Source organism: Schistocerca piceifrons, chromosome 6 (assembly GCF_021461385.2).
Source record: "Schistocerca piceifrons isolate TAMUIC-IGC-003096 chromosome 6, iqSchPice1.1, whole genome shotgun sequence".
Lineage (NCBI taxonomy): Eukaryota > Metazoa > Arthropoda > Insecta > Orthoptera > Acrididae > Schistocerca > Schistocerca piceifrons.
The window spans coordinates 325808707-325820268 of NC_060143.1; the positions used below are offsets into that span (position 1 = coordinate 325808707).

The 11562-nt window shown below is 44.1% G+C and overlaps 1 non-coding gene across 1 annotated transcript; it reads right to left on the bottom strand.

Moving 5' to 3' along the window:
* Window positions 1-820: 820 nt before the first annotated feature.
* Trnat-ugu lies at window positions 821-895 on the bottom strand. Its single transcript has one exon. It is a non-coding gene; the product is annotated as a tRNA-Thr (tRNA).
* Between the last annotated feature and the right edge of the window lie 10667 nt (window positions 896-11562).

The following is an 11562-nucleotide window of genomic DNA, read 5'->3' on the forward strand; positions in this document are numbered from 1 at the left end:
GGCTAACTTCAGTCCTAATTAACACTGAAACGGCGCAACTTATCGAATTTATTTCTCAGCATAACACCCCATTACAAGGTTTTCAGAGTATTTCTGACCACCCTGTGTGTATACAGTATGACTGCGTGAAGATGTTACAAGCTTTCAGAGGTGACGGAGAGGATTAAATTTAGCAATTTGAGGTAAGTGACCCCGTTCTGGAAACGACCAAGTCGAAAGTTATAATCGAAAATCGTTGATCGTTGTGATATCTCTGACACTGGACCTCTTCTACTGCAAGCTATCTGCTTTCCATGAACTGGGAAGAGGTACTATGGACCATAACGAGGAAAAGTGTCCAGTGAGCCAGTAAACATGGGTCCAAAAATGCATATGTAAGAGTTATGAGCACTACTTCATCTTCGTTACTGTCAAACACATCTCGTCTACTCAATCTCTGAGGCATCAGATTCGCTTCAGTATCAATGAGCGTGCAGTAATTTTCGGTGACAGATACATTGAGCCACACACTTTCCCAAACAACTCTGTATCATCTAGTTCTGCGCGAAGGTTTGTGCGCGCAACTGGGAAACGTTACCCTCGCTGAGAGACAGCTCCTGTGGATTATACAAGACGAGACACCACCAGTTTTTTACGCATCGTGGGACAGTACCTCGCTGCAACTTTGCACGAACAGTGCCGGCAGCGTCACCTAACCGTTTGCCGACCTGAATCCGATAGATTTCTAGATATGGGGACATTGAAAGTCGTTAGAATTAATTTAATACCTTCAGCTGCTGACGGGCGTTGATATATATCAACAGGGACAGGTGGAAATGTGTGTCCCGACCGGGACTCGAACCCGGGATCTCCTGCTTACATGGCAGACGCTTTATCCATCTGAGCCACCGAGGGCACAGAGAATACTGCGACCGCAGGGACTATCTCGCGCACGCCTCCCGCGAGACCCACATTCTCACCTTGTATGTCCACACACTGCACTCGCAGTGTCCCGCCCCAACACACTCATAACTCGTGGAAGACATTCTTACCAAGTCCCGTAAGGGTTCGGGGAATATGTGTGCATCCGCACAGAAGGAGGAGGTCATGGCCGGTATTGCCAGAACTATATACTTATATGGATATGGTGTGTGTTCTTTCGGACATGTCCGAAAGAACAGACACCATATGTCCGAAAGAACAGACACCATATCCATATAAGTTTAAAGTTGTTGGTGTATGCCAAACCGGTCGACAATGTGCATTTGGTACGGGAGTGTGTGACGAATGTGTGTGACATAAACCGAATCGAGACATGGCTATTTGAAAGAGTGCGTAATTACTGTGAAGAAGGTCTGAAGGATGTGTGAGGATACTTGATAAATACATGCACCACTGCCAATAGTGTCTAGTTCTGCGTACCAGACAGATGGGATTGAGAGGACAGATTAACCAATATCACAAAATGTATTGGTTTTCGTACATACACTTACCGGAACTTTCTTGTTAATTTTGACCAGTACTACCTCCTGCAGGAATATGTGACACTTTTTAATTTTGACCAATACTACCTCCTGCAGGAATATGTGACACTTTTTAAACACAATAAATGGTTGAGTTATTTATCTTGAGACAACCAAATATCTCAGAAACCAAACATCGGATTAAAAATGCCAGTGCTGATTCCTCCTCTATACGTCCAGGTGGGGGCGGGGTGGGGGTGTGGCAACTTTTAAACCTTAAGAAAGAATATCTCATTTTTATTGTAGAAGAGGACTCTACAGGAAAAAGTATCTAACTACTGCATGTAATACTTTTGTCGTTGCGCGATAGATGATTCCGTAATCGACAAATAACACGATTGAGTTTCAAATCGGTATTATCTTAAGAAAAACGTACTGGATAAAAAACAGAACACCAGACGTGTTGCCTTTATATTTCCACAAAACCGTATAAACCAGCGATGGTAAAGTGGAAACAACGTAAAGAATGCGTAATGTAATCAACTGCAACATGCATAACGGTAGACAAAGATGTTCTTTTTTTTGTTTCAACTTAACAGGTAGGACGCACATTCCGACAACTGGTTAATGTGATCAGTATGGGGTGTTATCACCTCTGACACCAACACAGACCGCCGGCAGGAGTGGCCGAGCGGTTCTAGGCGCTTCAGTCTGGAACCGCGCGACCGCAACGGTCGCAGGTTCGAATCTTGCATCGGGCATGGATGTGTGTGATGTCCTTAGGTTAGTTAGGTTTAAGTAATTCTAAGTTCTAGGGGACTGATGACCTCAGATGTTAAGTCCCATAGTGCTCAGAACCATTTGAACCAACACAGACCCAACAACGACGGACCATGCTGTGAATGACGACTTCAGTCTCATGTTGAGGCAATAACACCCGTTCTTCTTGCAGAGCTGCTCACAAGTCTTGGAGAGTGGTTAGTGGATTCCGACGTGATGCAGTTCGTTTCCCTGATGCCTGATGTGTCACAAATCGAGGGGGGAATAGGCCCCACGCCATACGTGCGATATCTTCCGTTAAAAAAAATAATATATATATATATATATATATATATATATATTTTCTTCCTCAATATTTGGGTCCGAAATTGCGTTACACGTGCCATCCAGATACAAATCCGCCGTTAATTACTCTCCAGACCAAATCGGGATTCATCTGTAAAAACAACATTGTCCCACCATTCGCCCATCCAGGTGGTGTGTTGACAGCTTCACTCTAGACGATCCCTTCTGTGAAGACACGCCGGAGGTAAACAGACAGCAGGTCTCCAACAATAAAGGCCATTCTAATGAACCCTTCTGTATACCGTTTGCCTCGATACAACTCGTCCAGGGGTTGCCAGGAGGTTAGATGACAGTTGCAGTGCAGTACTAAGGCGGTGCCGTCGTGCCCTTACAGCCAAATAACGGTTCACTCTTTCTCATGTCAGACGCATTCGGCTCTGTCTTGCTATCAGGGATACAGTTTCGGCATCTATAAACTGTCGTCTCATCCGAGAAGCAATAGCCGCGCGGGGTAGCCATGTCGTCAGGGGCGTCTTTTCACGGTCCACGTGGCTCCCTCGTCGGAGGTTCGAGTCCTCCCTCCCTCGTGTGTGTCGTCCGTAGGGTAAGTTAGTTTAAGTTAGATTAAGTAGTGTGTAAGCTTAGGGGCCCATGGCCTCAGCAGTTTGTCCCCATACGATCTTACCAAAAATTTCCCAGAAGCGACAGAGCGATTCACATTTAGTCATCGCGCCACATCAGTTTTCGACTTCCCTGGTTCCATTCTTCCTATGGCCCTCAACAGCCTAGAATCTGTAGGCGTCTTCTCTGTGCCATACTGCACCGTCTGTGACCGTGCACACTGCGATTGTAGATGTAGGGCTACCCTGCAAACACTATCACGCTTGATAGTTTCACTGACGTCATTGTTGGCATGGTTGTCTGTTGAACGGAATGCTATCTACCGTGCATAACACGATCGTAACGACATCTCTTGACAGCTTGTATGATTATATCGTGACATCGTGAATTAGACACAGGATGGCATACTAGCAGTTTGTCGCTTTACTATTGGCCATCAGTGCAGATAGCTTCAGACTGTCTACAGCTTTAAAATCTCCTCCCGCCACATGCTCCTTCCACAAAGTTTAGAAACAAGTTGCGACATTTCTGAGAGCTACTTTTGCTCCCCCCTTCAGGTAAAATTCATGCTGAACTATGTAAAATATTGAAGGCTGCCTAATTAACAGAATACCTCAGTCTTTCATTAAAACTTGCCCGACTTTGTATCCATGGTCGCAATGCCTAGCAGTGCAATGGTGGTCGGTGAGCAAGTCGCCAGTTCAGAACCTGGTGATGGTCACGAGATACCAACGACTGCACCTACTCAGTGCAAAGCATCCCAACGTGCACAATTTTATGAAGAGTTAACGAAATTGTGAATCTGACTTGACTACAATTCCGGTTCAGTTGTGCACTTTCGTTCCGTGATGTATTACTTCATAGGGAACGTAGTCGTCAATTGCCTGCATGGTGGATTACGAAGCGTGCTTCTTGTTCTGAGTTTCTGCGACCACGCTATAAATCATTTACCAGAAAATAATTTATATTTATTGCCCAAGGAAGGGATAATACGCTTCAACCACCTCCTTTCCTCTGTACAGTGTGGGAGGTAGTCTTTATATTTACTGTTCTCTCTACTGAAAGGGGGGCTGACGATTCTGGTTAGAGAATAGAATTATGGTACGAGTCGATGAAACGTATGAAAATGTATCTCTCAATATTTTGATGGTGAAAGTGGTAACATTAACAGGAGAAAATCATAGACGAGAATAAACAGTTGAATGACAATGTTTGGCAGCTTGAATATAATACTCTTGGCGTATCTGACGTAGAGGTCAGGGGCAAAGACTAATAATGTCGCAAGAAATTTAATTATAATTGCGAAATGCCTAATGACTGTCGCAAGGCTAAAGGTAGTAACTCATACATCAGAAAGGCAATGCGACACACCTGGGACAAACATGAAACCAACCTATCCATTATTAAAAACAATGAAGAGCTAAGGAAACTGGTATACCTGCCTAATATCGTGTAGGGCTCCCGCGAGCACTCATAAGTGCCGCAACACGACGTGGCATGGACTCGACTAATGTCTGAAGAAGTGCTGGAGGGAACTGACACCATGAATCCTGCGGGGCTGTCCGTAAATCTGTAAGATTACGAGGGAGTAGAGATCTCTACTGAACAGCACTTTACAAAGCATCCCAGATACACTCAATAATGTTCATGTCTGGGGAGTTTGGTGGCCAGCGGAAGTGTTTAAACTCAGAAGGGTGTTCCTGGTCCACTCTGTAGCAATTCTCGACGTGTGGGGTGTCTTATTTTCCTGCTGCAATTGCCCACGTCCGTCGGAATGCAAAATAGACATGAATGGATGCACATGTTCAAACAGAATGCTTACGTACGTGGCACCTGTTAGAGTCGTATTTAGACTTATCAGGGGTCCCATATCAACTGAACACGCCACACACCGTTACAGGGCCTCTACCAGCTTGAACAGTTCCCTGCTGTCATGCAGGGTCCATGGATTGATGAGGTTGTCTCCATATCCGTACAAGCCCATCCGCTCGATACAATTTGAAACGAGATTCGTCCGACCAGGCAACAAGTTTTTAGTGATCAGATTTCCAATGTCGATGTTGACGGGCCCAGCCGAAGAGTAAAGCTTTCTGTCGTGCAGTCATTAAAGATATATGAGTGGGCCTTTGGCTCCGTAAGCCCATATCGATGATGTTCTGCTGAATGGTTGGCACGCTGACACTTGTGGATGGTCCAGCACTGAAATCTGCAGCAATTTGCGGAATGTTTGCACTTCTGTCACGTTGAACGATTCTCTTCAGTCGTCGCTTGTACCGTTCTCGTGGGATCTTTCTCCGGCTGAAGCGATGTCGGAGATTTGATGTTTCATCGAATTCGTGATATTCACGTTAAACTCGTGAAATGGTCGTACGGGAAAACCCCCACTTCAGTGCTACCTATGAGATGCTGTGTCCCATCGCTCGGGCGCCGACTATTATACCACGTTCAAACACACTTCAATCTTGATAACCAGCCATTGTAGCAGCAGTAACCGATCTAACAACTACGCCAGATACTTGGCGATGAGTTGGACATTCTTCCCTTGGTTAGCTCAGACTTGATTGACCAGATATATGACGATGGGTGTGATGTTGCACACTTCGTGCCCATTTTACAGCGTACAAATGTAAGTGCAGATACTTCTATTGGTGAATGAGGACGGTGTAATTTGCAGACTAACAATTATAGTTATCAAACTCGTATGTTTCTAGGTTGGGGAGTACCTCTCAGTACACGTGGGAAGAGCAAGCCATTGATGCTTACTTCCCCCAGAACAGCAGATCAGGCGTTGAAGTGTGGATGCCTGGACGCAAAATGGGTAGTCTATACTGAGAGGCGTAGTCCACTTAATGGTGCATTTACGTCTGTGGACAATGAAACGCGCGTACGATATGTAAAACTATCTGGACTTACAGCCATTAAAAGTAATCACCGTCATAAGGTAATATCGCCCCAGTGTATATGGGTTGGTAAACAAATATTTTGCGAGATAATGTGGACTGTATGACCTGCCACTGGTATCAGTCTGAAACTGAATTTTCTCATAATGAGAGTATTTAAGGGCGATCTGCGTTAATTGTTAGAAACCATTCAATAGCGAAGATGCTTTTCTTATTCAAGGCAACCGGTTTTAATAGTCTTAGCTGTCATCTTCAGGTGTTAAACATGTTTTACTAAAAAGAAAAAGACCTGAAAAAACAGCTAGGATGTTGAAACTGGTTGTCTTGAAATAAAAAACAAAATTGTGCGATCTTCGCTTTTACGTGGTTTGGATCTGTATGAAATGTTGCCCTCGTTAGTACAACTTGCCGTCACTGAAAAGAGCCGCCAGACGTTCCAGTCGGTAGAAATGGACTTTCTAAGGAGAGCATAAAGCATTACCCGACTGGATGACGGAGCAATTGAGGGTATAGGGAAAATAACACACAAGAAAGATACTATAATGGATGAAATAGCACGTAGACAACTTTTAGGCTTGGTCACGTGATGAGAATGAGGCAGGAAAGAATACCGAAAAACATGGTTGAATATAGATCGACAAACGGAAGTGTCAGAAGAACACGAGTTACATCTATTCAAGGTATAAAAGGGAGCAGGAACAATAGAAGTTTGACCGTTGAAGCCACACAATATATTTTATTATGGACGCTGAGCTGTGACAAGAGCCGTAGGAATCCCGCCGCCAAACGAATTTGAAATGCAAAGTTTTGGATTAAGACCCTGTACCAGTAGGCATCAAATGCTTTTGCTCAAGAGCCAACAGAGGCATTGTGAGGCGGAATCTTGGGCCGAATGTATACTGATATTATTAGTTAGTGACCTATGTAAATAAGTATAATGTGGGCCTCTAGTAGACTAGCTGTACTAAGGTTGCGGTGACTCGGCTGCCAAGTACATTTGAAAATCTAGTGTTGCTGTCAGTCTCAGTTATCCTAAAGCTGTTACACTCTAATTGGCTGTTGAAGTGTTGTCGTGGTACCTGTGTTAGCGGATGATTAACTGATGAATAACAGTAACCGCTTTATGTTTAAAAACATCAGGCAGCATGTGACACGATGACAAGTTTTCGCTAAATGCTTTTAATGTCATTTTTCTTATATTCATTTTCCTACTCATCGTGTTGTGTTATAACAACCTTAATTAGTTTGACGTTCCTTGCTACAAATAAGTGCGAATAAGTACCGCATTTGAAGATGACCGTCTCTGTAATGCGTATTCACAATTCGATATTACTCCCGTGTCAAAATGTATACCACAGCAGCTGATAGGTACGACTCACGAAGACCCGTGAGTTGTCAGTGTGAGAGTACACACAATAAATCATTGCCCCTGTCACATCTTCCCACTCCACTGTGGCTGTACTACTTACTTAGGCCGGCCGGGGTGGCCGAGCGGTTCTAGGCGTTCGTAATGCTAATCTCGTTATCTTTTAATTAGATTTTTGAATCAAGAAACATAAACTCTCAATGCAATTCATTTAATTTCCTCCGCTCCTTCCTGGAGACTAACGTTTATTTCGTTGGTGTGTGTACGCGAATTGGAAAACGTGCTATTATTCTGGGTGGTCGAGCGGTTCTAGGCGCTACAATCTGGAACCGCGGTACCGCTACGGTCTGAGGTTCGAATCCTGCCTCGGGCATGGATGTGTGTGATGTCCTTAGGTTAGTTAGGTTTAAGTAGTTCTAAGTTCTAGGGGACTGATGACCTCAGAAGTTAAGTCCCATAGCGCTCAGAGCCATTTGAACCATTTTTGAATTTACTTACGCCTCTGCCCCCGAGGCAGGCAACTAACTTAGCTCACGACCGAAACCACCAGTCATTACAATTATGCACATTTTGAAATATTATGGACTTAGTAAGTATTTTTGTTTCTTACTGAGCGGGAAAAGTACACTGTTAAGAAGTTTTGAAAGTGAGTTGATATTTTTTGAATCGGCTTTCAGTTTCTAGGTCAAATGGTTCAAATGGCTCTGAGCACTATGAGACTTACCATCTGAGGTCATCAGTCCTCTAGAACTTAGAACTACTTAAACCTAACTAATCTAAGAACATCACACACATCCATGCCCGAGGCAGGATTCGAACCTGCGACCGTAACAGCAGCGCGGTTCCAGACTGAAGCGCCTAGAACCGCTCGGCCACACCGGCCGGCCGTTGCTAGATTCATCCATAACATACTATAATAGCGTGTGTCTGTAAGTATGTGCGTATATAATAAGCACATATGTATGTTTCACATATCCTTCTAAACGACTGGACCGATTCCAAAGAAACGTGTTGTACATCTGCGAAGAGCCGCTGTGGGGATAACTACCACCTAACTGTCTAAGGGATGAGGGTGACGAGTGAAACAGAAGTGAAGCCCACGACGCGTGGATACTCAGGCTTCATTTATCCGGTTTTTGAGGGTGGGAGCATTTAGTGATTTGCAACTAACTTTACACATAATTTCGAACACTTACGAAACTTTTTCGCTCTGATAACACCAGCAACATCAGTCCCTAAGCTTACACAATACGTAACCTAAATTATCCTAAGGCCAAACACACACACCCATGCCCGAGGGAGGACTCGAACCTCCGCCAGGACCAGCCGCATGGTCCGTGACTGCAGCGCCTTAGACCTCTCGGAACCCCTGATCGATTTCTACCAAACTTGGTACACATATTGCTTATAATCCAGAAAGAAATATTATGCTGGTAAAAACCATCAGCCTGCTACCGTGGTGGGTGTGATAACTTTGAGACAAGTGCGGAGGAGGAGATGGACAGGGAGGAGAAAGACGGAGATGAACACAGGGTGTGGACAGAGAGAGGGGAAGGGCTACTTGGAGAAAGAATGTAAAGACGATGAGGTGGACGAAGAGAGTGGAGAGAGGGGAGGCATGGCAGTGGAAAGGCAGTGAGGGGTGGAGGAGATATAAAGAGAGAGTTGGAAGAAAGCGATAGAGAGAGTTGGCAGGGGAAGACTGACAAAGAGAGGTGGGATGAGGAGATTGTCAGTGAGAGGAGGAGGAGTAGGAGGAGGAGGAGGAGATGGTGAGAAGGAAAAGGTGAAAAATTTAGAGAGGAGATGAACTTAGAGAAGGGAAGGAGGTAATGACAGAGAAAGGAGGAAGAGCAGATAGACAGAGGAGGGAGGAGCAGATGCAGAATGACAGAAAGAGATGGATAGAGATGGGCAGTAGCGAGGGTGTGGGAGGAGGAGGACAGAGGGGAAGGTGGACATGGAGTAACAAGGGATTGTAACAAATACATACCCGGTCAACGACTGGTGCTCTGCGAGTATTATCACAAAAACTCTGAGATCAATGGACTGTATAAACACTTTATTCCGGCTGCATGCGGCCAGCGGGCCGCAGTTTGACAATCACTTCCTTAAATGGTTCGAGTCAAATTTCACCCATGACCCACGATTGGGGAATGTATAATACAACATCTAACGAGGCCGTATTGTCCAGGATGGATAATTTGTGTAGGGCTTCTACATTTGTATTCAAGATCACCTGACCTCTATCATCTAGAGTTTTCTGTCTGTGGTCATCTCTGAAGTGAAGTGTGCTGCGCTCCAGTTGATATACAGTTGAATAACTGGGACAGTGGATTGTACAGTCTTGCCAATATTTACGTTTTAAGTCGCTGGTATTTGAAGAAAGTCGAAACAACGTAGAGACGAGAGGTGTATTACATCTACATTTTAAAGTCGACACGTGGAACACCTGTTTTAAGTAGGTATGAGTTGGCAAAAAATTGTAACATATAACATGCTAAAGCGTTACTGTGTTTCTTTTTGAGGAAAGCCATACGTGAAATTTGTGCCCAATTAGATCGGGAATTAAGTTGAAAGTTTACGTTTCGAATATATTTTTAGTGAGCTCTCTGGACAAAAAATTTGTCGTCCACTAAAGCAATCATTACAAGCATTATTTAATAGCTCTGTACTTCATAACCGACTGAATTCTGCTAGGAAGTGAGTCTGCAAGGTTGTGCAGCTACGTTGCATCCAGGTTAACCCACTCGCTCAGGACTTGATCGACGATGTTCTTTGGGTTTCAAGACAGGTGACTGTGCAGGTCATTCTAGATGTCATAAGGTGGGGGAGTGTTCAGAAATCCATTCACATATTCTTCCAGTCCGATGAACTTTGCTGTTGTCGTCTTTAAATTCCTGTGTGACCAATGGCCTCTTGCTAGGTGACCGATTTCAGTTAGGAAGCGATTTTGAATCACAAGCCGTGAAACTCGTCTCCGGTCCATCTCCGTTTTGATCTTTTTCCGTCCCCAATTCTGACATTAATTTTCGTAGATACGTGTGTTACACCCTGGTTGTATGCACGTTTAACAGTATACCGAGAAACACCTACGTATCGAGTAACTACACACACAGTATGGTTTGGGCACGGCGAATTACGATTTCCCATTTCTGCCACTTTGTCACGTCCTTATATCTACACATATATTTACCCATGTTTACATATGTATCTTACCGGGTGATCAAAAAGTCAGTATAAATTTGAAAACTGAACAAATCACTGAATAATGTAGATAGAGAGGTACAAATTGACACACATGCTTGGAATGACATGGGGTTTAATTACAACAAAAAAAATACAAACGATCAAAAAATGTCCGACAGATGGCGCTTCATCTGGTCAGAGTAGCAATAATTAGCATAACAAAGTAAGACAAAGCAAATATGATGTTCTTTACAGGAAATGATCAATATGTCCACCTTTATTCCACAACAATAGCTGTAGTCGAGGAATAATGTTGTGAACAGCACTGTAAAGCATGTCCGGAGTTATGGTGAGGCATTGACGTCGGATGTTGTTTTTCAGCATCCCTAGAGACGTCGGTCGATCACGATATACTTGCGACTTCAGGTAACTCCAAAGCCAATAATCGCACGGACTGAGGTCTAGGGACCTGGGAGGCCAAGATGATGAAAGTGGCGGCTGAGCACACGACCATCACCAAACGACACGTGCAAGAGATCTTTCACGCGTCTAGCAATATGGGGTGTTTTTTATTGGGTCTAATAAAACCCAATGTCATTCCAAGCATGTGTGTCAATTTTTACCTCTCTATCTAAATTATTCCCAAGTTTATTAAGTTTTCAAATTCATACTGACTTTTTGATCTCCCGGTACTGATAGCTACTGCCTAATGCTCACGAAGAGGTAGTGTTAGCGCAGCTGCGCACGTGACGCGATCGCTGGACCACTTGCAAAGGCTTAACGATTCCTCTACAGATGCGGACCGTAGTGACAAATGTTTTGTCCGCTGAGGCTATTCCATTCAGAAGCCAGCGGCGCCTCGTAGCCAAACATAAGCTATTACAAGTAACTCGCAAATATCTCATTCTTGGACCCGTTTTTACTGGAAAGCTCTTGCTTCGGTAATTGTGTGTTTACAGCCGTGACTTTTTTTAAAATT